Consider the following 24455-nt stretch of genomic DNA (forward strand, 5'->3'; position numbering starts at 1 on the left):
GACCCGATGCAACCCCTACGTTATGTTTTATAGTCCGCGCCCCGAGTTCGAGCGCACGTCCGTGCGGTACGCGAACCCGCTGGAAGATGGGACGTGGCCATTCGATAGCGTGCAAAATTTACCGTGTGATTCGGCTAAACGCCGCGGACGCGTATCGGGACGCCGTGTGCATCGCAGTGTGCGTGCGTGTGTGTGTGTGTGTGTGTGTCGCTCATTTCTATCACGCGCGCCCACGTCGTCCTGATAACTCACGGCGGAATCGTCCGTCGCTAAGAAATCATGGACATCACAAGAATCCGATATCGCTCGATCTCATACACGCCGCGGGTGCAAAAAGTAAACCGCGACGCGATAAATGAAATAACGCGGAACGATAGCGGACGCTCGTCGTCACGTCGCGCTCCTGCGTGCAACTCTCAGCGGCGGGAGAAACTTTTCGCCGTGACTTTCCGATTCTTTCACCGCCGAGCTATTTTAACTCCTTCGGCACCGGCGTTCCGCCTCACTCGAGGCGGAATGCTCGTTGACTGATATGGAAATGATGAAGAACAATAACGAGAAAAAAAATCTTGTCGAGTAACTCTGATCAGAGTAGGTCTCTCTTGTGGATTTTTTGCTGCGGAAAACAATGACTGTTTTTTGCGAGTGAAAATCTGTAAGAGACGTCAGCTCTGGTTACAGTTGCTTGACAAACGTTTTTTCTACGTATGATCGTTGAAAGACGCATTTCTGACGCAAATGTTGGAAAACTTGGTTAAACCCACGCGATTGTATCTTGCGTATTAATGAAACAATGGCGCTAGAATTTCTCGTGGCGTAACTGCGACTCTAATTTTGCGACTCGTAGGTTGCCATTTATCACTCGTACGTTCTACATCTACTTCTTGACTTCGTAATATCGCGACATATATCGTGTCGCGCGTCTTGTAAAAAGGAAGTAATATAAAAATACAGATAACGGGAACGGAAGGTCAAACTATGGAGAGCCGGTTTTCTAGATGCACTTCGTCCAGCACATACCGGCCGGGCGTTTGAAAGATTTTATCTTCTTTCCTCGATAAATCGCGAACGTTTCACCTTCTCACAGCGTCAATTAATGCACGTTGCAAATTCGCGCTCACATTATTACGTTCCGGTCAACTGCGCCGGCTAATTACACTTCTGCGTTAGAGAATCGAAAGGTCACGCGTATCCCGATACAAAGACTGAAGTATCTTTCAGTCTTTTACCTTCGATGTAATAATACAGCCAAGTTTACCAGGGAAATCTGCCCATATTCTCCCAAGAATCGTCACACTCGTGCCACTTTTACACGCTATACGCGTAACGAAACACGCGAGTCAAATCGAAAGTCTCGATATTCGCAGCGGACGCGCAGATTTCGGACTCACCGAGTGTTCGAACGGCGTCCATTTATCGCGCGGGCAATTTAATGCCAAGTCAAGAATTTATCGAGCGATAATGGAATATATCCCTTAAAGAGGGATGATCGCATCCAACAGCGCCGAGACTGGAAACGTCGCAAGGGCGGCGAAAGAATGGCCGCGCGGGGCAGTGCGTAAGGAGGGTCGAGAAAAATGCCACGCATTCCTAGGGACAAATTTACGAGGTGAAACCGCAGCCACTCCATCCTCCCTCCCTCCCCTCTCCCGCTACCCTCTTCAACGTACTCGGCCACGCGCGCGCGCACGGTTTACTGTTTTACTTATTCGCCAACGGCAACTGGTCAGCAAAGATACTTTGTATATAAATTTTGGTTACTGTGGGAGGGTGACTGCCACCCTCTCCCTCTCTCTCTCTCTCTCTCTTTCTTCAACGTTCAACCCCTGCCCGTACAACTCGCCAAGCTCGTTGTACTGCGGTTTCGGTACTCGGGGGAGGACTCTCCCGTAGACAGTGGACAGCGCGGGGTGGAGTTGTCTTCTGGCACGTCCCGCACCTTCCGGAGCTAGCAAGCAAGACGTGGAATGAGTTATTGAAGAAGGAACCGGCTAGACTTAAAGGGATGGCGCGAAACGCTCGCGCTCGGCGCCGCGAACCGACCGCGAATTTTCACCGTCGCGAATACGCTCCGTCGAATATCGCGAAAATATACATTTTCTTAAATCCCTTCGTGAAAAATCAATTGTTTGTTCTATATATTTAAGCAAAAGAATTTAAACCTCCGATATTCGCAGCGGACGCGCGAATTATATTAATAATACTCATCGAATAAATGTTTTTTATTTTTTAAATATTTTTCCTCTCAATGTAGAGGTGAATTATGTCTTTAGAATTAGAATTGAACCTATATTTCTATTTTAATTCCTACTGTGTTGTAAAATTCCAAGCTTAACGTAGAGCGAAAATTTCGGCTCATCTCGACCGCGTAAACACGTTATCGTCGAGCGTTCGATGCGCCGAGCCTTGCCGGCTCACGTATAAACGCACTTACACATAGCGTTTGTCTGAGCGGCAAACCGAGCGGACGATCGAACTCGTTCTTCGGATCCTCGCGTGCGTCCCTCCCTCACGCACACGCGTGTCTTGCAACGAACGCACGCGAAAGCAGCGCGCGACGAGTTGTGAGTATAGAGCGGATCATAATAATTGCCGAAACTTGCTTCAAAGCGCATACCCCTTTCCCGTGAAGGGTTGCAGGTGAGAGCCGAAGACTGTCGGAAGAGGGTCTGAAGGATGGGATCGGGGGTGAGGAGGGCGCTTAGGAGAGGATCGTAACACTCGAGCGTCGTGTCAGACGCGTTCGACTCCTCTTTCAGTCGCCCCCTCCCCTCGATGAACCTCCTTTCTTCCCCTGGCCGCTCCGTGCTCAGCGCGCCGCGGAAAGAGAGACGTTCGCCTCGGCTCGGCAAACTTGCGCGAAACTTCGATGCCGGAACTCGTCCATGGAACGGAGCCGTCGGGACGGTGAGGCTTTATAGTCTTCGCCGGTAGGAGCTCGCAGGCACGCTGATCCGTATCGCCTAAACGAGGTTTGGCAATGGCGCTTAGCCCGGGTCCGCCCGGAGAAAAGAGTTTCATTAAAAGCGGGTAATGAGGCAGTCAGGACCGGGCCAGGCACTACTCGCGAGATTCGCGTTATACGCGAGGGGCGGCGCGCGGGGCCTGCTATTATTTTGAGGAAGAGTTCGATTAGCGTGGCCGACGACCTCCCTTGGGAAGGGGTTGCTGAAGGATCGTCGGCGGTTTTCTTTTTGCGGAAAGAGTTCCGCGACCCCGCCCGTTGCAGTAGATTGTCAAGGAATTCGAGCGTCGGCTCGGATATTCTACTCGTCCCTTCAATTCACGAAGTCGCGAATTAAACTTAAAAAGTACCGATGCCTGGACACGCAGCTAATTTTCGCCGCTCTTGTAGCCTTTCGGTGTGCGGAGAAAATGTTGTAGTAAAAATTACCGCAAAATTACCGTAATGCTGGACCGTGCCGGAATTATGACTGAAATTGTGATGTGCGTCGTAATCTTTAGTGATGTGTATCATGTGTACACGTCGCTCAAAATTACAACACACATCGTAATTTCGGTAATAATTCCGGTGTAATCCGGCATTACAAACTTTCGTAGTTCAATTTTTACTACAACATTTTCTCCCTCTACGAATATTTAAACTTTAAACATGAAATGTATGTGTATATATTATTAAGAATTGCCACTGTATGAAAACCTCAAGAGTAATCAAGTGAAACGTTGTCGCGGCTCATCACGTTACAGTAAACGAGTATTTACCTCTCGAACGATGTGAGATAAATAGTACAAAAGTCGAACCGCTTGAGAAGTGCGCGATTCTCGATATAAATCTCGAGCGAGGCTTTTCCTCATTGTTGTCGTCGACGGGCTCATACCGCAAACGCGTCGTCCGTATGTACAATCAAATTTTATTTCAAAATTCAACCGTTCACTGTCGTGTCCAATACTGCTGCGTGACGCTGCCTCGGCCTTCCCTCTAACCATCACACAGCCGGTGAAAAAATCTATTTTAAACAATCCGTGGATCGGCCGCGAGATCCTCGTGCGTCGCGTCTAGGAAAAAGGAGGTAAATGACAACCTTTATTTTTCCTTATTTTCATAGTGACGTAAAAATAATAATTCATTTATTTCCTGAGTTTCTCAAGTATTGCCCGTCATCTGCATAAGTTGAAAAATTGATAAGTAAATTAGAATTTTGTTTAAATTTCTCGAGAACGTGTTATTTTCCTCACCTTTCCCCCTTTTCCCAACATATATTCTACATTGAAAGTTTAAATATTCATTGAGAGACTAAAAGAACAAGAATATATATCCGGAATTAAATATGCATCCAGGTATTAGTTATTTTTTTACCTTCTGCGGAGAGGACACATACACGTGCATATGTCTTTTCGAGCACACGCGTCTGCACAATTTTACGGATCCGTTCGATCACTTTCATTTCCGACACGCGGACTCCCGTTCGCGAATTTTTCGCGTTAGTGGATCGCCGGTGTAACTTCAAAATATTGTTGCCCATGCTCTGTGTGCTACTCACGCAAATATCATATTATAGTTTCTTGTTTTCGATTTTACACCATTGAGCCGGGCTGATGGTGTCCAAATATGTGCGATATTTCGACGTAGCCGGGGAAAAACATCAATAAAAATGTATCTCGCGGATGTTGTTTGCATCGCGGCGCCGGATGCATCGAGCAACCGGGGCAATCGGGGAATAAGCCGGCCGGTGATCGCAGTAGCTATCAACGGATTTGCGGTATCCTAATCGACAAGGGGTAGGTAATCGACGCGTTCCATCGAGAAACCGTCGGGACACGGGGATTAGTCGCTTATGCGTGTTAAGCTTTCAACGAGCTGTTACACGGAGAGCTCCATTAGGCCAAGCGGCCGCGATACGACGTCAGTCGTGCACTTCCTGACAAACTGACCTCTCTCTCTCTCTCTCTCTCTCTTCCCTCCCTCCCTCCTTCTTCTCCGTTTCTCTCTCTCTCTCTCTCTCTCTCCCTCTGTGAAATTACCGCGACTAGCGTTCGCTTAGCGAGTCGATGCCGCGGGCGATAAGCGCATCGGATCTGGAATTCGCATCCCAATGCGACGCCCACGCACGACAACGGGTCTATTTGCATGTTGCGACGCGGCGTGCAGCGCTTAGAAGCGCCCGTCGAAAAATGGCATATTAAAACCTCGCACGCGACGCTCCGAGGGATTAATCAAGCGGGATTGTGTTTCTCCCAATGAATATCATTAGAGTCACCGAGAGAGTAACATTAACCATTCATCAGTCTCTTCGCGTTTCGCGATAACGCGCGCGCGCGCGCGCGGTTTCTCATAAGTATATAATACCGCGTACTCACTCGCGCGGCCGTCATTTCCTGTATCTTGCGTAACCCCATCCCCTTTCCCGCACAATGCGGTATCACTGGTATTTTTCGGTGACAGGTAAATCCCCACTGCGCGAATAGCGGATGCGAACGGTTTCCTCGCGTGTCCTGGGAGGAGGTTTCCCCGTTTAAGATGAAACGTCTCGAAATTTTGGCCCTACGTAAAACTTTTAATTCTACGACACAGTAGGAGGTAAGATAGTACGGCAGATTCAATTTTAATGATTCAATTTGAATGTATTAAATTTTCCTTTTCACTTCATGCGACGCCGAAATAAGTTTTTTTCAACGATCATACAAATTTAATTAATCGAAATATTATGAGAATTCGTATCCTCGAAATAGCATTAAAATGAAATCTGTAGAATTAAAGTTTGAAAAGAGAAATTAACAAGTGTGTATTATCAACAAAATAGATTTTTATCAGCCTATCGGGTCAAGTGAGCGCAAACTATCCTTAAAAGCGTCAAAATTTCGGCTCGATTACAGCTCTCAAATACAGTTGACCGCGTTTGCGCGGTGGTACAACCGTTAAACGCTTCCTATTCCGCCGTTATTACGCGGTGCCGCCAATCGGCTTTATTTGCGCCGCGCGTGTGTGTCCTCATTGTGCGAAAAACGTCCGCGTGTGGTCGCGGGCGATACCGTAATGCCTTATGCGCATCAGAAATGCAATAAACGCTAGCCAGCGCGTGTAGAAGACGCAACAAAATACGGGACGCGAGTGTGTAAGAGTGGGTGCGCCGCTTGCCGATGATTCAGAGGCGTTGCACCGTTATTACGCGCGCTGTACACACGCCGAGACGCCGCCGCGCTGTATCGGTTTTCGCCGGCCGTCCAGTGTGCGAAAACTCGCTGGGATTACACACACACACACACGCGCGGCAGTCGCGACGCACTAAACAGTGACGCGGATCTCGTTTAATCTGCGCATTTTTAATTGCACGCATCTCTCGCACGCATCCGGATCTCGCGAACGCAATTTCCTCGAAGTGTGTCGTTTTCGCGCGTGCCGTTGCGTGCCGAAGCGTTTTCACTTATTAACAGCAGCGTTGTAATGGAGGTGAGAAAATTGGCGCACGTTATAGCGCGCGACGAGGAAGAGGACAGCGTATGTATGGAACGGACCAGCTTTCGAAATTGACGGATGTGAAAAATGTGCGAAAATTCGCATGTTTTATTTTACTTTTATTGTACGCACTATGCGCGCATGGGTCCCGCGAATACAATTTTCTACGAATGTATTGTTCGCACGTGGCGTTGTGAGAAGGACATATGTTTGTCAGTAAGTTGTAAAATAGTGATGATTAGCGATGTCATAGCGGAACGAAGGAAAGGACATAGTACGTGGACAAATTCTCCGAAATTCTTGGAGAAATCTTGGTTACCTTTTTCTCCCCTATTTTGCGTGCATTATACCCACAAATCTTGTGAATACGACTTCCTCGGATTGTATCGTTCGCATTTGCTATTGCGTGAAACGTTTTCACTTTATTAGCAATAAAGTTATCACAGAAATGAAAAAATTAGAGATGTCGCATTACAAAACGAGAAGAGTGAATTTTTCCTTTTTAATTAATTTATTCGCGTTCACACGGATGTGGAATGAAAAGTGACCGCTTAGACGCGACGTCGATCGCTCGCGAGTGAGAGTGTGTCAGCGACAACGTTGCAAAACGGGCGAACTTCTCGAAGTTTTCGGAGAGCGAGCCCGCGGGAGAATTTGTAGCCTCTCACCGCAACGACCGCGAGCCACGCGCTCGGTCGTGTGTGCGTGCGCGCGTACGCGTATCACACGAGCGATGGCCGAGTCGGAAGAACAATGGGAACGTGTCGGAGTATCAGGGATCTCTCTGCGATTGCGGCGGCCGTGCACCTTGCGTACGTGCACTTCGACCGGCGCTCGCGGCGGCTACGCCTCGCTGCGTTTTAGAATTATACCGGAAGTAAGATGCGCGCGGCAACGGCTTCGAATTAGTTCCTCCTTCTCGAGCGGGCCTCGGCGGGCGGCGGGGGGCCGGCCGGGGGGTGAGTTAGGGCGAGTGTAAGTGCGGAGCCGGCGGCCCCTACGTCGGTATACATCGCGGAAGGAGGCCTACCGTTGATGACAAAATAGCGTGATTACGGGCCATCAAATAAACACTAGACTTACCGTTATTCCGCGCCACTAGCTCCTTCGAGCTGCGCCTCCCCCCTTCCCTCGCCGGCAAACCCCTCGGCCGCGATGCCAACAACCCTGCCGGCAACGAACAAATACTGACCTCCTCGAACGCTCTCCTCGGGCGCAGCTTTAAAAGTGCTACCGGCGGCCGGCCGTCGGCGGATACCGCCGACGTCGAAGACGGGAAGCTACAAATTGTCTCATTCGTCGGCTGTTGTTAAGGTACACGACACGCTCTACTACCGAGGACGAGCTTGGAAAAAAGTTTCAGAGAGGTTGCACGAGAGAGAGAGAGAGAGAGAGGTGCAGTGAGGAGGCGACGTGTACTCCGTGATATTGTGTGCGCTACGTAATGGGATTAATAATAAATTTGAGATCGCGAGCACGCACGCCTCGAGGCTCGGCCGCTTAAAGCCGAGGGTTCGCCGAATTGGAAGTTGGCCGAGCGAGATTCGCCCGAGATTGACGATCGAGGCGGCTTCAACGCGACACGGGAGCGCGCTTTACGTAACGCGCGGCCTTGAGGCATCTGTCGTCGATTTGTAACATATTATGCGCGTTTTATGTAATACGCAACGCGCGCGCGCGCGCGTTTAAATATAGAAAGGCCGCCGTTCGTGATCGATCAATCACGAGCCGACGCGGAGGCGATAACATCTTTACAGATTCGTTGTCGCTCTACCCCTCCCCGCGCGGTGTGCGCCTCTCAGCGCAGCGAGACTCGTCCTGTAATCGAGCGCCGCCGGTCGGCGCTATTTAATTTTTTCCTTTAATTGGCTAATCACGAAATTATCAGGCCCATAAAGCTCGAGAGAGGCGCCAACCCTTTGCGACCCCTATCGTCGGCTCCCGTGGGGGTGGTGCGCGGCGCTCTTAATTGCAAATTGGTGAAATAATTGAAACAACTCTCGTAAAAATAGTTGAAAAGTCGTAATTCGGTCGTAAAGGCTGAAAACCGCAACGAGCCGCCATTACCCTCCATCCCCCTGACTCTTTCGCCCAACGGCTGCCTCGAGAAAGGGGTTGGCGGCGGCGTCGGGGGCGTTGGAAGAGTTCTGTCGGATTTTGATGGGGTTTGGGTAGCTCGATCTTCTTGGCGGATAAGCCTTATGGTCTCGTGGGATGAAACTGCACTCGGATGAACGCCGCGGAAAACGGCGCGATCGCTGAGGCGACCATTAACGCGGCGAGCGCAATTTGCGAGTCGCGCTGTGTTTCCCCGTTTCTTCGCGACGAATTATACTGCGAGGGGAGGCGAAACGAAACGGGATTTTATAAGATTTTCATTTGACACAAAATTTCTGTGAATCGTTTTTAACAGACATTTTTTTTTTATCGTGTAGTACATCGTTGTGGCTTTTGGTAATTAACTGCATAGCGTTGCGGTTATTGATAGATCTTTTCACGGAATATGACATTATAATTATAATTATAATAATTATAATAACAGAATCGCGAATATTTGATCGCTGCAACAAATAACAGGTGTTACCTCTGATGTAGACCGAATGACTGCGGCATAGCAAATTTATTTATTTAAATCTTCTCTCTCTCTCTCTCTCTCTCTCTCTCTCTCTCTCTCTCTCTCTCTCAATGCGTGCGTTTAAGTGGCTCGAAGTTACGAGCGCAGACAGCACGGCAAACATTAACGACCTACGCGCGCGCGGCGAGAAAAAAGGGGAAAAGATAGCGAAACTGTGCTAAATTGGGGTTACGGGGAACTTCGCAATCTGTCCATGCAAAATTTATTGCTTCATTTACATGTACTGTTCGGCTCGTGCCGCGCGCGCGCGCGCGCGTTAATACCTCCCACGATCGATGAATTATTCATAGAATGAATGGCCGCTTCTTCGATGTGTGTTTCGACTTATTGTTAGGCTTTTTCTCGTATGTTGCAAACGACGGGATGCCCGCATAAAATCGACTCGGTTTTTTCGCGTCAGTAGTAAAAGCAACATGAATATCAAGATCTCGCTCGCGGAAACACAACTGCCACACGTTATACTTCCGTATCGGTGTGTATATGTGCGCGCGCGTGTGTAAGTCCGACTATTCGAATCGCAGGAAGAAAAGAGAAACGGACGAACAGGTAAATCTGATTCTTTGATCACCGAATCCTGAATTCGCGAACTCATGCGTATTCGGTGAGAAGGTTTAATTAATGTCCCAATCCCTCAGATAGAGTGACGTCGAAAATTTCCGATCAGGCGCATCACTTTTAAATATTTGTGCATCATGACTGCTGCTTTTTGTAGCACCGTTGCCAGTTTATACGCACTCATTTTGTACTTGTGTGAAAAGCGGTGCTTGTTAAAATTTCTGTGTTAAATTTTTAACATATCCATGTGTTAATTTAACATATTGTATTTATGTCATCTCAACATTTCGTGTTGTGTCGATATTCATCCTCTGTTAAATTGACACGAAAATTTAAATGGACCGTTTGGGACACGTGAAATGTGTTGAATTTAATACAAAGTTTTTTACTGTGTAGAATAATCGACAGCCATGATGCCACGGATATTCAGAAACGATGCGCCCAATTGGAAGTTTCCGATGTCGCTGTGCCCAGGGAATAGGGCAGCATCAATAGAGTCTTCTGTAGAGGGACAGTGACGTATCGATCAAAATGAAAAGAAGAAAAAAGGGGGGAACCTCTCGAATTTCCGCACGATTCCGCAGCGAAGAAGGGTCACGTGCATTTCAGCTTTCCCGATCTACCGACGCGAAATCAGGCAGTTTTGAAAATATTCACGTCTATCGGTCGCAGGGCACATCGGAACAGGGCGGAACGTGGATTAAGTCACGGTTATATTTCTTCCGGCGGAAGTAAAATATTTGAGCGCGCCGCCGCGCGAGAAATGCGGGCGATCGGGTGTTTTTCTTTGGAAAAAAGGGCGAGGGACGGGATGGGGAGAGGGGAAGCGGAGAGAAGATTTGAAAACACGGGAAGGAATTTCCGAGCGCCGCGATATTAGCCGGTGTTGTACCGACCGCTGTTATATTTGATTGGACCGCTCGTGTAAGAACACCCCCGAGCTCCTCCGATCCAGCTCCCTCGACCGCGCTTTGCTCATCCACTCCCTCGGTCTGCGCAGCGAAATGTTGGTTAAATAATATCCGCGCTTCCAACCGTAATTATCTCGCTCTCAGATTTTCTGCCTCGCGGGGGCGGCGGCGGAAGGGCGAGTGGCTGGTCGGGCGAGTCTCGCCGTAAGAGGCGAGGGGCGGATGGAACTTCGAGATTGAAGGAAAGACTGGGGTGTGAGGGGCAGGATTAGAGATAGTGCTGATATTCGCGCGCTACAGATATTCGGATGACGGGGGTTTTGTTAAATGCGACGGGGCTTGTGCCGAATAATATCCGGAGCGTGTACCAATTGTCGACGTTTACTTATCGCGCGTGTTGTTTATAAGGGTGTAAATTTGTTATCGTTACTTTAGCGCACAGTGGGGACGACGGTCGCAATCTTGAATTCTCAAGTCTTCTTCTCGCGAGCTCGCACACACACAACGTTGCCACGAAGCACAAACGATAATCGACGGTCCGTTAAGACGGTCGCAAAAGGTGGCACGTGAACGGTGGAATAACGCGACATAAACAACGTTAGGGGACAACGACGGCAATTGCGCGTTATTATAATGAAAGGTGCGAGAGGCGCGGCGTAAAAATAAAAAGAAAAAAAAAAAGAAGCGGTATTTGGTATTCGTATTGGCGTGCGTCGCCAAAAACACACAAGAGAAAGCCTATACGGGCCCCGGCACCATCGCGCACTTTCACGCGATCGATTTTAGCTAATTGCAAACCGACGCTACATAAAACGCGCGCGGGTCGGAGGGAGACAAAAGATCGTTGGAAAGGTGGCGGCAGGAGGTTGGAGGGTCCGCGAATGGAACGGGAAATATGCAAAGTGTTTACGATCGTGCAACATGCTGCCGACCCGGGCTCGCCTCTCGTCTCCCCCGTCCCGCGCTTTTACCACCCCGTCTCATCGAGAGGGACGCAGAGCCCGCAAGGAAACGCGCGACGCGTTTGCCGCTTCCGTTATTAATGTACAAAAGCTCGAATCTCAGTTTCACACTCACCTCTTCGTCCTTAACATGAACGTTCGCGGAATTTTCGGACGAGCGAATTCTACACCTTATCTCTCTCTCTCTCTCTCTCTCTCTCTCTTTCTGTCTCATTCTTTCTGTCTCTTTGTCTCTTCCGGATGTGAGAGACATTTTCAAATAAATTAAAAGTAACGAAAAGGGAGAGAGCATGGCAAAGGCACGTGTGAGACTTGCCGATGTAATAAAAAAAAAAAAAAACAGAGTGTTATTATTCGCGATTTTGCTATAATAAATTACAGGAAAATTTTTATCGGTAGAACAGAAAGAGTTATGCGTGCTATATAATTGGGCATTTTATTGTGTTACATATTATTTTCAATAATACGCGACGAATTAATTTTTATATAATCCTGTCCTGTGTGCGATTCTGTACGAGACATTTTTTCACGGTATTTTAATAATGCATGCGCCACACCTATCTGCGTTTGAATAATAAACGATAATCGCGTAACGCCTTATATCGATTAATAATGGAATCGTTTATCTGGAAAATCAAGGGTACTAAAATTGGCGTTGGGGGGCGTTCTAAAATTATATTTAGCGGGTGAAAATACTTTTTCGCGCGCATAGTCATTTACATTGCTATTTTATTCTCGGAGTTGATAAATAAATTAATAATTTTTGCAAAATGAATGCTTAAATCGAATTAAAAAATATACATTCGGTGGAACTCTTTTTCTCATTTTGGAAAATTTTGGAAAAAATTAAAATAGACTTGTGCACGTGTATGTTATTACGTTATATAATAAACCGGCCTCACGAAGGATTTGCGTAATTAAACTCGGAGTAGAATCACGATTTTTCATCGATATCATACCGTTACTAAAATTTTATTTAACTACCGCGTCGGTCATTAAATGTTACGTCGCGATTGACTCCTTTTCTCTCTCTCTCTCTCTCTCTCTCTCTCTCTCTCTCTCTCTCTCTCTCTCTCTCTCTCTTCTCGAAATAATCGATCCAATTATATCTTCGCAATTTACAGCGAGGCAAGGTAAAGGACACGCCCTTTGCGGCTCGGTCTCGCCGCGCCGCTCCACTTATAAAAACGCAATTTCCTTGTAACAATATAGCATAATAAATGCCGAGGGTTGCTTTCTCGGGGGTGGTTGAAGAGCCCACTTTCGCCAGGCGTAGAGCAAGCGGCGAGCGGCTACGATTCGCCATTACAGTTTGTAATGTACTTACGTAACTTCTGTTTATACACCAACTTTTCTCCACCCGCACTTACCCCGTCTCGGCCGTCCCCCCTCGCCGCTTACAACGACCCGTTTCATCCCTCGCCCGCGGCGTTTCGCTCTGATATCATTTTTAATGTCTGAAAATTATCTCCGCCATCTCTCCACGCTTCTACCCTTTTTGACCAAAACGCTCCTCTTTACCACCCTTGTCTTGTTCTGACGGCGCGCACGTTCTCTACATTCTTTGTTACTACTTGTGTCACGCGACGCTCACACAGATCTCCAAGTCCCGCTGTAGCTTCTTTCTTTCGGCCTTCTTCATTTACATCTCTCTCTACCTCTCTCTCTCCCTCTTTAGATACTCCAGTGTCGCCGAATTAAACAAATAAGTATTATAAGCGTGACTTTCCTCGATCTCTTTTGTACCAATCTGCGGAAAACAATCTCTTAACCTTTAGAAAATATTAACAGCTGTAAGAATGAGAATGGAATAACTACTACTGTTTCATATGCAAGACGCGAAGTGTTATTTACGGCCGGGAGATAAAGATTGGCAAAATGTTGGCCGGATTCATAAAGCGCGGAGAGAAAGAATAAATAAGCCCGTGCCACTTTTGCGCGAATTATTATTTAATGCGAGAGATAAATAAGCTCTACTAATAGCTTTTTCTATAATATAGGATGCTACATTTTGTCCCAACTAAAATCGGCAAATCGAAATATACATTTATAATGTAAAGCGTATAAATAAAAGTATTTAAATTCGCGCACGGGAGATAAGTTCTAAGAATATCCCTTTAGAGTAAATGTGCATACAAAAATTTTGTTAAAGAGCTTCGGATGGAAGAGACGGCAAATTGCGGGAATATAATGCCAAACAAATAAAATAGCAACGCGAATTACACCGTAAATGTGAAATGTCTATAATTCAAAGTTCGCGTGTGCGCGAAATACCTCCGTCCAGACTTATTTAGATAAATGTTCGTTCGCATCGATTCGACCGTCGAAATAATCGATCTGCTCGGCCGCCACGCGCTCGAGTACATTAAACCACGACGCCGTTTATTACATTGAAATTTCTGCTAATCGGCGGGAAAAAATGATCCCGCAATTGCGACGATTCGATGCGTAGTTGATCGTGTTGCCCGGCGCATTTTTCTCGTTTTAGATCGGTCATGACATTTCACAAAGAGCGGAGTTCCGGCTCGGGCGGTAACGATGGGGATGAGGCACGAAGCTGGAATGCAGCTGCAGTTCAATGCAACTGCATTGAAAACAAGCCACGGTGCATCAGAGCCCCGGGCGCTTATAATCGTTATGTTTAGTCGCTTGTGTTCCTGCATTTTCCACGGTATTTACACTTCACTGAAATCTCATGAAAAAATGATAAAATAAACAGCGATCCGCGGCAGAGCGCGCGGAAATAGGATATCGCGATATTTATTCTGGCTTCGTGTCATGCGCCTATTTATAATGGAAGGCATTTACTAACGCGGCTGCATATTTTATCTTTCACTGTGCTGTAGTAATTCCGGATAATATCGCCATCGCGAAAAAGAAAAAAAATGACGCTGCCCGCTGGGTCAAAGCGAATACTACTCGCCGGCGAGTTTTTCCCGATGATTTCCAAACGTGGTTATGACTGTAAGGAAATTATATGATACGCCCGTCGCAACGGCGAATAATATTTTGTCGCGCTCGCGTGCATTTGCCTGGCCTACTGAATTACATGGCTAATAACTTGGCTCATTAACGGTAATTATTTTAACCGGAGAGATCCTTCCCTCCCGCGGCGGGATTTTTCAAGCGAGCGCCGCGCTCGCTTCGAATGATTTTTTTCAGCCCGGTAAGAATATTAATTTCCGCGTCTCTAATGTAATTTCTTTCCGCGGCCGAGCCGTCCGATTGCCTCTCGATTGCATCGCGGACAATAACAATGCGCGCGTTATTATTGCGCGGTGAAAAAGAAAGAGTGGAAAGAGAACGGGAGGGAGAAAGAGAGGGAAGAATCGCCTCGTCAACTTCTCCCGCGGGCTTTAAAAGGCAATACAATCGACAGCGGATAACGTCATCCGCGGAGCACTCTGCTCGTCATATAAACACAGCGATGAAACGGCACACGGATAAACTTGAGTCAAAGGAACGATTATCATCGCGTCGTATTTTGCTCGTCGATTTCGTCGGTTCGCACTACTGACGCGTTCTCGCTCGGGCTTCGTGTTTGTGCCGGCCATCGGGCGACGGGCCGCACGAGTTGGACGGCAAAACTAAACAGACCACGAGGCGACGTTAAAGTGATGGCGCGAGTTAAACTGACAACCTTCGCCACTTTCCCGGAAGCATAAGCTATCTCGCGCGGCCTGTCGCTTTTGCCGCCAGTGTATTTTCATTGTCGCTTTATCCTCCCTTCGATCGGTAACGCGTCCATACCGCGCGTTCCGCACGATCTCGCCCGCGTTTGATTGTTTTCCGAATGAATGAGACGAAATTATAAATAGACCCGCGGAACGATTTTCCGCTACTGTCGCGTCTCTCTCGCTCTCTCCGAACGAACGACTACCGCCGGACACGATCAGGCGATGGAAATTACGCATCGTCGCGCGGAATGTTCCGCTCGCTTCGCGCCTGTCAATCCGTGCCAAATAAATGCGCGGGATCGAGTAAATTTATGCGTCGCCCTCTAATAACCGGTTATTCTAGAATAATTTATTGATTTGTAGCGTTTCGTTAGGCGGGAAGGGCATGCGCGTGAATTCTCCGAATTAATCTTCTATTTTTACGGCGGCCTCGCGAAGAAAATCAAGACTCGAGATCGGCCGAAGGCTCGTTACTTTATACATCGATTTGTGACCAAAAAAAAATCTCAAGCATATCTCGAGCAAATGATTGTGCACTGTTCTCTTCTTGGAGTGAGATCTCCACTCCGAACGAGGGAGAATTCACTCTGAGCGACGGTGAAAACGCTGGAATGGAGTGACAATTCACTCTTCACAGGAGTGAATTCGCGGCAGTATGAATGATTACGTCGCCTGCAGCGATGCAGAACGGCGGGAGGCCGGGAGATTGCAGCCGGGGTGCTGGCCGAGGCGGGAGTAAGAGGCGTGAGTGAAACGGCTGAACACCGGTAAACAATCCTCCGGCCGGACCGGCCGGCCCATCTCTGATTGCTAATGAATCCTAACACTATTATGCATGCAACAACTAAAAAAAACTTAGGTCGTAGCACGAGGGCAGGAGTCGTTGGCCGTTCGTCCGTGTCTTCGCCTCTTTGTGCCCCCGTCGCGCGGCCGTTTGCACACGCGCTCGCGCAGATGGTAGAGAGCGCATGCAGCGGGTGCGTGTGCGCCCCGTGTCCGTGCGTACTTGTGGGACAAAGAGTTGTGCAAACACGAGTTTACCGGCGGGGAACATTATTGCCCTGGACCCGGAGCAAGTTACCCGTCAGGCACTTCGTTAGTGCAATCCTTTTTGCTCGTTACCTTGCCGGTTACTTCGACCTCGATGCGTTACGATCGTTACGATACCTGTTTGTATGTACGTACGTACGTACGCTTCTCGGCACACGCGCAAATGCCTCGCGAATAGGACGGAGCGACCGCCGCTGCCGGGCACGTCGAGATTTCGGAAGAGAGAAGCGACGACGCGTCCTTCCGCGCCGGAATGATTTTTCTCGCGAACGTCGCGAAATCGCGCCCCCGTCACGCATCCTAAAGCACACTTGTCAACGCGCTCTCTCTTCGCTTGGCACTCGTGAAAGCTCGTGATAATGCGAAGAAGACTCCATTGATGCAGGCGCCGACAATTTCCAATCAGGCGCGGAACATTTCGGGATATTTCGGCATCACGACTGCTGCTTCGATCGTTGTCGATTTGCCGAACGATCAATCAACAGTCGCGATGCAGGAATATTCGGACATAATAGGAAATTTTCAATGTCATTATGTCTTCACTGCGCAGTAGAAAATTTCCTGTGAAAAACGACTCACTGAAATTTTATGCTACTTTAACATGAGGAATGGTATTAAAAAGTACACAAATATAATAAAAGTAAAAGTGTAATATTACATTAGAATACATTTTTTAATATTAAATTAACACATTGACAAATATAATATTAAATTAACAGATTTGTTAGGTATTCTTTCTCTCACGCAGTAATATATGTCGACAAAGCGATTGTGTTAACTTAACATTACATTTGTATACTTTTCAATATGCTCTTCGTATTAAAGTAAAACAAAATTTCGGTGGGCCGGTTTTGAACAGAAATTTGTACCGGATGGGAGAAGAAAAATATGTAAAAAATAAGAAACATTTTCTCGGCGGGCACTAATAACACAATTCCTTAAATCTCCCTGAATTCTTTCATTGAAACAACAAAAGTTCCAGCACTCTTCTCTGCGTGCATTAATGAAGTCTCCCGTATACTGTATGTAAGAAGCATATTGATCCTCGGTGAGTATTGCAGCATGTCACGGATGGTTGTTGTTGCGACAATCAGCGTTTATCCCCATCGCCGACCGTTCGAAATTCGTCCGCGCGTGAGATCCGTCCCACCGTGATCCCGAGCGACCGTTCTCTCGATAACACGTAATCGATGGAAATGAGCGATACGACGCGCGGGTCTGCGGGTTAGAAAATATATTTCACGTCGGAATTAGCACTCGGCGGGGTCAAGTGGGAGGGGGCGGTCGGTGCTCCCCACAATTTTCCGAAGGCGCGCGCTCACGATGCATAATGCGTTTATTGCTTTTCGCCGTCGTTTCGCAACAACAGCACGTAACGTGCATTAACACCGGCGGGCCGAGAAGTAAGACTGCAAAGGGGGCTTTATGCAGCGAGGTGCGCACGCGATGACGTGATTCTATCGATTATTAAACGAATAATATGCACTCGCTCGCACTGCCCTGTACCATGTGCATCGAGCCACACAGGCAATTTGGGTATGCATCGTATGCACGAGTTTATGATCGCGCGAAAATCCGGAATGTTCGGCACGGAGTGATACGATGGAAACGAAATAGAGTTCCCCTGCCAAACTAATTTCATGGAACGGTTACAGCCGACGCCTCGAAAATACCGTTGTGGTTTTCTGAAATTAGAAGTTACACGCGGGGGGGCATTTTTCGCCGCGCGTTCGATTTTCGTCGCGTCGTCCGCGGTGAGAGGCCGCGGTAAATATTTTTGGCGGCGTGCGCGCCTTAATTAAGCGCGGGAAATATTCCGCTCGTGCGGGGAAAATAACACGCGCCGGAATGACGTTCCGGTCGGCCGACGGTTTTTAGATTTGAGTTGACCTCAACATCGCTGCCTATTTTCTCCTGTGTTTGAATGAAGGTTTCCTTCCAGCGTTGCGCTCGCAACGCTGTCGGGTTGGTCAAAAAGTTGTTCGATTCGATTTCTGTCTTCCACGACGGTAAACCGGCAACCTTTTACCTTTACGAGCTGTCTCGATGCCTGCCCTGCTCGGAAATATTTATTCTCTTGCCAATATAATCTGTTCAGTTATATAATGATAATTATATAATCACCTAATTAATTATTAAGTATTAATAATGCGATGGTGAGCGTTGCCGGGATGCTTGCGAAGGATCGTAGACAACGACGACAAATGAAAGGGTAAACGAATAATTCGTTTCCGTTACGCGAGGCAAAAGTTCCTTTAAAAATCAAATCAGATTTTTTCATCCGATAGAACAGAAAAGTCGGAAAGCAGCAGTTTTCAATGTTCCAACATTCGTACAGTCGGCTGTAATGTCCGTATTAATAGTCGTTATTTCAGGTTTGTCTCGCGTGAGATAATCAGATCTGAATTTCAAGTTAGATTCCGAGTTGAATGACGCATAATATTATATATATATATAATATACGTGAGATTTTATTTGCAATCGCGAGTACTCCACACTGGAAAAATTCACTCTAAGCCAACTCGAAACTCAAACACGAGGGTCTCGCTTGAGACTTGAGTTTCAAACAACGACTATTTAATACAGACCTAAGGCAGCCGTAAATTCATTCGGCCGGCTCGTTATCAATGCGGACATTAATCGCGAATTTTCGTCGCTCGTTCCTTTTATCGCGATGCCCGGTGCGTCGCGAGGTTTCGCGAGGGAGAGTCGATTTATCGCAAAACGTAGGAAGAATCGAACGGAAGAGCCCCGCGGGGTCTGCACACGGCGCGATGATCCACCGCCACCCTCCCCCGCGCGCGAGTATGTACAGCGCGAGTCGAGAGGGTGCAACAATAGCGAGACAGTTACTGTCAACACACTCGGTGCACATTAGTTGTTTCGCGGAAGCGGCTAAAATGTAAAACGAGGATCCGCGGGAACAAAAGGAACGTAGCGGGTGGAAAAGGTATAGGATCAATACAATAGTATATTTGTACAGACCGACTGATGAGGGGTGGTGCCTTGCAAGTGGGAGGCCTCGCTCGGGGTCGACGATGCCTGTCCGGGCGGGCCCTGCCTGTTGTTTACAGTGAAATGCAGGAAGCACAAGAGATCCGAAAAAAAGGGGGAAAAAGGAGAAGAGAGCTCGAAACACCCGGCTCGTTTCGATTTCAGGACTGATTCAGGCCGTACGTATCCCCGACAACGTAACATTACACGCGTGCGTAATCTCGGAAATTTTCCGCGAGCTATTTCTCCTCTCCCGCGAGTTGTTGTCCGACAGTTATATCCCAGTTTCGAAAGTTACTCGGCGGTCTCGAAACGGTATCTCTTCCTCGAACTCTTACGCGCACTTTTGCGCGCGATAAGTTTGTACGTTATTATAATTGCGAGAGATATTTCGGGTGCGGTGATGCAACGAGAGATGCGACGACCACTCGTCGGAGAAAGAGAAATATGTAACACGTCGAGTGGGAATTGAAGCGAAACCGTCAAAGGTTCCGACGTCATTAGTGCGGACGCGCGAAATCGATAAAGCAACATATTTATGCGCATTCCCCGATGAGGGGAAATGCCTCGCGAGTGGAATACACAAGTCCCAGGCTGGCACTGGGACACGCTGGTTGGCATGGGACGGGTATGTTGGTTGTTTACCGTGTAAGGGTGCCAAGGAGGCGGGAGAAAGCGGGCGGGCGCGGGCGTCGTAATAGCGCATGCCACCGATCTTCGTAGCGAAAACCACCATCATCGTCCGTTTACGCGCGTATCGGCTTGCTCGCGCGGCTGCAAACACACCGGCACGGTGTCGTGTGTGCGAATGGTTTAACCGCAATTGCCAATCGGAATACTCGCGACGTCGAGTCACGGCCGCGCGAACAACAATCCGCCGTGAAAGTCGTCACTAAAGAAAATTTCATAACAATCGTCAGAATTTGTTTAAATAATTTCAACCACATCGTTCGGTTACTACGATCAAAAATCATTTAATACTATATATTGTGCATAGTATATAATATTATAATATAATATACTAAATGATTTGGTCGGAGTAACCAAATAATTTAATTGGAACTATTCAACCAAATCTTAATAATTGTTACATGCGCGCTGGTAAAATTCAAAGAGAAGTGATCGATATTACTTTGCGACTCGAAGGTTAGAAGAAAGGGGGAGGAGATTCTCTATCTTTCCATTAAACGTCCCCGTCCTTCGGCTTTTCGTACGACGATGTTGGCTGTTCTCATTATACGCTATTAGAACGTTCTTGGCAGGGTGGGGAACCGCTCAAGTCGCAAAAAATAGCGTGTGGCGCTTGTTGAAAAATGTCTCGACAAACCTACGAATTGTACATATCATGAACTGTACAAGTGTTCGTGGTAGCCTCATTTATGCCGAAGTATAAGCACATAATACGAGCTTATTGATCTAGAGAGTACATATAATTATGATTAATGCTTGGTTTGTGCGAAGAGGGGATGAGAGAGGAAGAGAGTGGGAAAGGGGTGAAATCGATTGTTTTTGCAGCAATCACCGTGTCGACTCTTCGTCGTTCGCGTCTCCGAAGATCGTTCTTACGGTGGTTTCGGGGAATTTCGCCGATCGTGCGAGATGCACGCGCCAATTAATTTCCCTACGCGGCCGAATGTTCGGTCGAGCATACGAACGCAGACGCGGCGACCCTGATCGACGGTCGATCTAAATCGTGCAGTTTAAATCATCATTAACACGCTTAATCGGGTATTCCGCGGAGAGTGCAGTGTTTGTTTTCGCCGCGAGATCAAATTGTAATTGTTCGCATCGACAGGAATGAAAATTGCAACGAACAAGGTGGGATCGCGGACTCGGGCGCGGCGCGGCGCGGAGCTAGCAACGATTCTCGGCGAACGCGGCCACTCGAAATCATTATGTCGTATCCACTACATTTGTTCAACCCGCCTGCGTCCGCCCGCTCATCTATGCGCGCTGGTATGCACGCATTTGCGTTACGAATCCCATTCAGTGGGACAAATACGCCCCCCCCCCCCTCGCTCTTTGGCTCTCCGCGTTTGCTCCCCCTTCCCCGCGCGCTGAACTTGAGAGAGAAACATCGAGGAATTTTCCACGTTGCGAGATTGTCGTCCTGAGTTTGACGGAGGACGCCAATTGGGCTTCTCGAGTAACGAGTCTTGGGCATGTTTCGTTGTCTTACCAGTAATGTCGAAAGTTGATCGGTAAAGAGAGAGAGAGAGAGAGAGAGAGAGAGCATTTTCTCGGATTTGACAATTTTGTAAATCGGTTCGGCAAGTAGGAGCGGTTCGCGCAAATTTCGGCGCGCGTTCCACCAATCGATGGAGTTATGCGTGTGGCACAGAATTGAATTTACCAAGTGCAGAACATATAACGTAATACTAGCGTACAACGGGTCTGATAATTAGCAAATATGCAATACCTATGATTAGGGTAATAGTTTGGCAAATAGAATATTTTCATTTGGCAGGTATGTGTTCTCTCTGTGACGTTTACGACGAGCTTGGTGGGCAACAAAGAGCTTGGTTTGCAAAATGAGGATCGAAAATCAAAGCCCACTTAATAATACGCTGATGAAATCATTCGCGCTCGTATGGCCGGGCATCGAAAATGTCAGACGCTGAGAGGTATTGTCCGTAATATATTTTTGATTAAGTGGCCGGAATAACGGCGATAAATAATAAAACGATGCACTTGTTTACGGGAAACCGCAATTGAATCAACGCGAGTGGGTCTGTGCGCGCCCATGCAATCGCGAAAAATCAAACGCGCGGTGCTTATGCGGATATGTAACGATATCGGTAATACGGCATAACAGGTGAGATTAACGATCGCGCTTTGCCATGACGGAAAGATGGAAAATCATCTCGCTGTTGTGGAAAGAGAGAAAAGACGATTGGCGAAGCTTTCGAAACAAGTGTAACGTAAATTTCTTTTACAGAAATTTTGCACTTTTCAAATCGAGGTTTCTTAAAACAGAAAAAGAAGAAATAACTTCGATCCACATATAAAATACATTATTATTATTAAATATTCGCTTAAATAAATTCATCCGTATAATCGTTTTTATTTCGCGTAATATCTGAACGATCCGGACATTCATTTGCTAATCAGACGCGCGCTCCCTTCTCAGCCATTATTCCGTAACTTTACTTGAAAATTCCGCGTTATTTCCTCCTATATTTATTTACTTCCCAACTCATGTTTTCCTCCACCATCGGGCGCACCAGAATTGAATAATAATGCAATAATATTATACGGTAAGCTCACTTTCGAGAAATAACTGTTAATACATTGATAGAAAAACATGTTACATTTAAATATATATTTACTAAGAAGTATTGGAGCAATTATTTTACTCGGATTAATATTCTTTTTCTTTCACTATGCTACGTTCAAATAATATTTACTTAACCCAAGTAAACCAATCACTCCAATTACTTCTAAGCGAATGTTTACTTAAATATAGGACTTTTTCTCTCGAACGTACGCGGTAACAAGTTAACAATTAATTGACTTGTCCAACGATAATCTGTATGACGTGCGACTACGCGGCTGCATCCGTCGCATCCGTTCGCGGGCGAATCAATGTGAGATGCGAGATAAAATTGAACCCACAGCCATCGGTGCGAAAAGGAAAACGGCTGAGCGCGGGCGGTCGCGCGCGCGAAGGGGTGGCAGTATTCGGTGACGGTATCTCGATATACCCCGGAGACGTTATCTCGCTCGAGCGGGGATCGCGCGAGGGAAAGAGAGAAGGCGAGACATGCCAGCGCAAAGGACCCGGAATCTCAGTCCCTCGACGCCTTCCTGAAATAATCCTCGCGGACGACACGTCAACCGGCCGGTTACGCGTGTGCGTGCGTGAGACTTACATATGACAAATTCAACGCGCTCCTTCTCGCAGTCGTTTCTTCCTTCCTTGCTGACACCTATGGCCCAGGGCCACACCGGGTATTATTATTTTCATTCCTTCCCGCATGTCTGTCTGCCCGTCCGTCCGTCTCTCCTCTGTCTAGCTGCGCCTTCTCCCGCACTGCGGAGAGGATCTCTTTTCGGACGCTCTCGAGCGCTCCCCCTCAAGCGAGCGAGCCTCCTCTCTTCACCCGCTTCCCACGAGACGGGGCTCTTAGTTTTTTGCGCGCGACACGTGACTGAAAGACCTCGGGGCCGCCTTTGTTGTCGGGACGTTGTCCCGCGCGCGCATCCCGCGGAATTCTTGTCGACCGCCGGCTTCGCGAGGGTGGAAAGTGGAACACCTACTGTAATTGTGCGCGCGATGGCGTGTGTGTGTGTGTGTGTGCCGGGGCTGCTTCTTCCGCGTACGATACGCCCGGGAAATCGATCACCGCGGGAGGGAGAGGCTCATTAGGCCGGCCATTGGCGGGGGCCTAACAGTTCTTAGGATTAAATTCTGAATTATGGATCTCGACTCTTTCATACGTCGAACGTACATTAGATGACGCTCGTCCATTTCCGCGCGCCGGAAAAGACACCCGAGGGGGAAAAATTCTCCTTTCAGCATGGGAAGGAGAAAAAAAAGGAGGAGGACGCTTAATCCTTTTTGGCTTAACGATTTCAATTAGAAAGGCGCATATTGGGTCATCTGAATAAAGCGGAGAAAATGCTATGGAAAAGCGTATGTGTGATTAAACGGGAGGATTTACTATCTGTAAAAGCAAATTCCCCGGTAAATTGGAAAACGCCGGTCTCTCTTCAAAGCCGCAAATGTCGAAGAGAGAGAGAGAGAGAGAGAGAAGTCGCGCTGCTTACCCATTCGGAGATATTCATATGGAATACCATTATATCGGAAGGAGGCGCATTCCGATGAGTCGCTTTCACCGACACGTCGACATAAATAGTAAACAAGATTACGGCCGATTCTGAATTTACGAGCCGATCCGAACGCAATTACCGCCGGCGAGCGCGCCTCTCGTGCCGCGTCCACGGGCGTATGAAAATATCGCCGTGAGGGAGAAAACAGCGCCGTCACGCTCGGTACTTCGAACGCGGCTACCTTATGCTCTTAAATCATATTACCCGCGCGGCCCCCCTTTTTTACCCCTTCTCGAGCGTTATCTCCCGCGGGCTCGTCCTCCGTTCTTATTTTATTTGTTTCGCTTATCCACCGCCGCCGTTCTTGAGGCTCGCCGAGATTTCGCGGCAATTTACTTTATGCGCGTTACGTCGTTTTCCGCCCTCTCGCTTCCGCCCGCTGCGGTATATACACACACCCACCTACCGTGCTGGCCGTCTCTC

At 47.7% G+C, this 24455-nt stretch overlaps 1 protein-coding gene across 14 annotated transcripts in view; it reads right to left on the bottom strand.

Moving 5' to 3' along the window:
* Positions 1 to 24455, bottom strand: part of LOC106744253 (forkhead box protein P1) — a 288763-nt gene that overhangs the window by 153381 nt on the left and 110927 nt on the right. The gene's annotated exons all lie outside the window — the stretch shown is intronic.

Source organism: Dinoponera quadriceps, unplaced genomic scaffold (assembly GCF_001313825.1).
Source record: "Dinoponera quadriceps isolate SergipeBrazil2010 unplaced genomic scaffold, ASM131382v1 scaffold707, whole genome shotgun sequence".
NCBI lineage: Eukaryota > Metazoa > Arthropoda > Insecta > Hymenoptera > Formicidae > Dinoponera > Dinoponera quadriceps.